The sequence below is a fragment of the Penaeus japonicus genome, unplaced genomic scaffold (genome assembly GCF_977035675.1).
Source record: "Penaeus japonicus unplaced genomic scaffold, GWHDUDI00000001_assembly GWHDUDI00000007, whole genome shotgun sequence".
NCBI classification, from domain to species: Eukaryota; Metazoa; Arthropoda; class Malacostraca; order Decapoda; family Penaeidae; genus Penaeus; species Penaeus japonicus.
The window spans coordinates 17,494,722-17,499,721 of record NW_028234409.1 but is presented as its reverse complement, the minus strand read 5'-3'; the positions used below and the strand labels follow the sequence as shown (position 1 = coordinate 17,499,721).

Here is a 5,000-nt window from a genome sequence, read left to right as displayed (position 1 = left end):
GCCTCCAGCCGCTCCCAACAACCCCCACAGTGCGTCACACGAGCTCTGTTCAGCCTAAATACCTCCTCGGAGCCAGACCTTTGTGCTATTCCATTTATTCTTCAATTGTTATTCTCTTAGCCTCTCATGTCTGACATTGTGACGTTCTCAAGTGATAATTGCTGATGCATATCGACGCATTATCACAAGTTACCACCATATCGGCCACTTCTGGTCCCGGGGCGAGGGAAGGGCAGGGGAAGGGTTGGAGCTCTTGGGCGTCTGTGAGCACCTTGTTGTTACGAGGTTCCCCTGGGGAGCCTCTGATGTCTGAAGAAGCCTCAGTGTGCGCGGTGTGTTCGCCACCACTTCCGCTCTCGCGCCACCTCTATTTAGATTAGTATTTAGAATCCGTGCACTTGCATCCTTACACGGATCGTAAACACACACACACACACACACACACACACACACACACACACACACACACACACACACACACACACACACACACACACACACACACACACACACACACATATATGTACGTATGTATGTATGTATGTATGTATATATATATATATATATATATATATATATATATATATACATATATACATATATATGTATACATATATATATATATATATATGTATACACATATATATACACGTGTATATATATATATATATATATATATATATATATATATATATATATATTCATAGATATACATATACACACACACACAATTTCCAGACTAGCTAACGACAGCAGGAACGTTTTTATAGAGCGAAATTTTGACGGCTAATCCATTTGCGCGAACTCCCTGAAGTGGCGAGGTCGAGACACGACTCCCCATAAGGTCTTCATATGGACGTTAACCAAGACAAATTCACACATTGAGGTGTCACCGAAGAGCGCCCTTGCTGTACACTCGCTGTGTGCAGCGGTTGAGACTAGCAGATCAGAAAATAGATGTGTATGTGTGTGTTGGGAATATATGGATATGATTTTGTGTTTATATATATATATATATATATATATATATATATGTGTGTGTGTGTGTGTGTGTGTGTGTGTGTGTGTGTGTGTGTGTGTGTGTGTGTGTGTGTGTGTGTGTGTGTGTGTGTGTGTGTGTATGTACACATATATACATACATATATTAGATAAACGTATATACACGATTTATTAATGTTTATTCAAAGTTGCATCATAACTAGCCGTTAGAATATAGTTGTCAGAACATGCAGTCTTAGTTACCATATTCATAGTTGTGTTTACAGCTTTCCACACAAAACATGATACGGCTATTTTTCTCATAGATTATGATATCCCTCACTGTGCCCTCGTCTTACAACAATAACCCCGTTGTAACCTTAAAGAGAACCCCCCCCCTTTCACATACGCAGCGTTAATGGCGAAATAGTCACTTTCCCCATTGCTACTTCACAAACTTCCTTCCAGACTCTCAAGACTTCTTCGGCATAATCTGCTTGTACTTCACCATCACACCTCACCGCTACCTTTCACAATTTACCACCATAATCTCACCATCACCGTCTCATATCCCTCTCCCACTGAGAGAAGTGGGGGGGAGGGGAGGAGAGGAGGGAAGGGGGGGAAGGAGAGGAAAGGAGGGGGAAGAGGGAAGGAGGGTCAAGGGAGGCGGAGGGAGGGAGGGAGGAGTAGGAGGGGGCCTGTGGGAGAGCGATGTGTCCCCTGTTGAAGAACAATGGGTGTAGCGCTGGGAGAAGCATGTAGGGTCACGGGAGGTCACAATGTCTGGCGATTATGACGGTGATCGGGTCGTGATGGGGGTGTAGCAGCCTCCTCACGTGACTTGGGCGTCTGGGGATTTCGACTCATGGAATTTCTGTTACCATTTTTTCTCTTGTTTTTTTTCGTACGCGGTTCGGTTAGTTTGCTGTTGTGGGAGTCTTTAAGTACGGTCATATTTTCCAAGGGGTTTTATGATGGTAATGATTAAACTGATAATACTAGGATTTTGCATTGCCAGATTTATCGGTAATAGAGAAAAATAAGATTCTCCAGCCAACATTCAACCATCATTGAGACGTCTTGTGGCATTTCCATTAACAAATATTAGCATACGTGCTTTCAGAAAAAATGATGAATTGATACAGCGTCGCCGAATATGATTATAATAGCAATCAGGGTCGGGCGATGGGCTGGGCAGCTGCCACAATACGGTGGCGAGGGATGATGGCAGCCACGCTATGCCTGATGCCTGATTAATGGCCTCATCCACACCTCCTTGTACCTCCTTTTCCTCCTATTCCTCGGATACATGTTCCCTCGCCGTGTTTTCTCGGCTGTCTTGTACTCCGAGGACGCCGGATTTTCGGGCTTATTTTATTCAAACGATTTTCGGGGGTGTATTTCCTCGCTGTTCAGACCATCGCGCTCCTTTTTCGCCATCTTCACTAGCAACATTTTCTTCACCCATTTTTTTTTTGTTTTTTTTTTTGTCATATACTTCACAATCTTCCTCGTCATTTTTTTTTATATGTTCTACATCTCCCCTCGCTGAACATCCTCCTGTATCCCCATTCTCTCCCCATGCACACCCCAGCCCCATTCTTCAGGAACGACCTGTTGGCTTCTGGCTGCTGCCGCTGTCATTCACAATGAAGTAAGAATCAGTATCCGCCTGGATCCTTGTCACGTCACAGGTATGATGAAGAGCTCAGGCCCTGCCCGTGGGCGAGGAGGTAGGGGGGGGGGGCGGAGGGGCGGCGGGCGGGAGGGAGGTAGGGAGGGAGGATGGGAGGGAGGGGTTGAGGCTGGAAGGAGGATAAAGGTGAGAGGGAGAGGGGGAGGCGGTGGTGGAGGGAGGAGACACGGTAGAGGAAGGGATAACAACGAAAGTTGCTGATGAAGCAAAAGAGTAAAAAGAAAAGAAAAAAAAAGTGTGCATATATGTGTTTGTATGTATGAGTGCGTATGTGAGTATATGTGTATATGTATACATACATATACATACATATATACATGCAAGCATACATACATGCATGCATAAATGCATACATACATGCGTACATACATAGATACATACATACATACATACATACATACATACATACATACATACATACATACATATGGAGAAAGAGCGAGAGAGAGAGAGAGAGAGAGAGAGAGAGAGAGAGAGAGAGAGAGAGAGAGAGAGAGAGAGAGAGAGAGAGAGAGAGAGAGAGAATATTAAAAGTGAATGCTGATAGATTTGACTTCTTTTAACCTAGTTTAAGTATTGGAGTCGACCTGTTTAGGCTGGACAAACATCAGGTTGAAGTTCACGCCAAGAATAAAAATGATGCGGCTGACAAAGAAAGAAATCAGCCAGAGAGGAAATGCCTCGGTCTGCCAGGAGAGAGTCAAATAAAGTGGCTAGTCTGTGAAAGGGAAATTTATAAAAGAAATGTCCTTAATCATGCCCCTTCGCGGCGTTATCCAAGACTCCAGGATTCTCAGGGTCTCTTCACAAACGCCCCGGTGATGAACAGCGATCGGTGCCGCTAGAGTACCTTCCCCCGGCGGCCACACCTCGCCTCACGGTGTTTTCTCATCTCGCTCAAAGACCCGCAGCAAAAAAAGGAAAGTGACCCACCGAAAAGGAGGAATAGTAAATCGGTACCGAAGCGCGGCGAACAAAGTCGACAAGACTCTGCAAGACAACTGAGTGGCAGTCCGCAGCGATTCAGCGGAGGTAAATCATTGTTGTCCTCTGTCTTCCCGGCCACAGATTCTACTCTGTGAACGACCCTAAAAGGCCAGTGGACTCTGATTGTACAGATTCACTTAGGCAGTCCCACGGCGGTCACTGTGGCGGAGAGCGCTGGAGTTCTCGACCTTTTCAAACCTTCGGGAAAATCGGTGGGATAAAAGGAGTGATCCTAGACGTTAGAAGAGATGGGTTTATGAATGACACAGGCGCATTGGTAAAAATGGCTTCTTAGATGGTTATTATTATATGAGAAATGATGTCCGGCGCAATGCTATAGCAAGAGTGTGAGCGGCATTGGACGTCAAGATTTCCTGAGGATGCGCCTCCTGGTGAGGCACCTTGGAGCATCTTCGCTTGCGTAAAAATTCCTTGAAATCTATACAGACGCGATGGCGAAAGAGAGAAGAGAAAGAGCAGCGTTGTTGTCGTCAGCCATAAAGGCACCACACGGACCGTGCACTGCAGGAGTCCCTCGCCTCAAAGACGGATCCATGGCAGCCGAGATCATTCGAAATACAACGAAGAGAAGCAACGATGTTGTTAGTATGTTCACGGGTCTAGCATCCCGTCGCTGCCCGGGATTCCCTCTCGATTTGACACCTTAACTTAGCATCTTACAACAGAAGTCGGGATTCCCGCGACCAACCTGCGCATTCTGAACGCAAAACAAATATTGTACAATCATTTATTCGTTTGTGTATTCTGGCCGCTCCGAATTATTTTGTTAGTCTGGAAACCGAACCGCGATACCTACTTTTTTCACGTGCCGAAAATACTTCATGAAATTTCCTCTCTGACATGCATAAAAGCTCCACGCACTCTAGGGGTTCAGAAAAGGGTTTTGTTCTCCCAATCAAGAGAAATAGTAATCTCTCCACACAAAAGGCCCTTAAGATAAAGCACACTTAGACATCCTCTCTTATCACACACAAGCGAGTCACGCCACGGCTTTGAGTGAACGTTTGCTTTGTAAATTTTGTATTTTGACCGGCGAATAACACATACAAACACAAAGATTCGATTTAGATGTTGAGAGGTGGTCAGTCAAGCGGGTTCCTTTTGTTAATAGTTTTCACACGGTAGCCGTCAACAAAAGGGAAAGATGCCAGTCAGTAGCCCGTTTTTACTCATATATCCAGTCACTGTTCCGGTTCCCGTTTATATATATTTACTTGTACATATATATATATATATATATATATATATATATATATATATATATATATATATATATATATATATGTATATGTATATATTTATGTATATATTTAT

At 44.2% G+C, this 5,000-nt stretch overlaps 1 protein-coding gene across 49 annotated transcripts in view; it reads left to right on the top strand.

The window, feature by feature from the left end:
- Positions 1-5,000, top strand: part of LOC122248827 (homeobox protein cut) — a 348,197-nt gene that overhangs the window by 148,851 nt on the left and 194,346 nt on the right. The window lies entirely within an intron of this gene.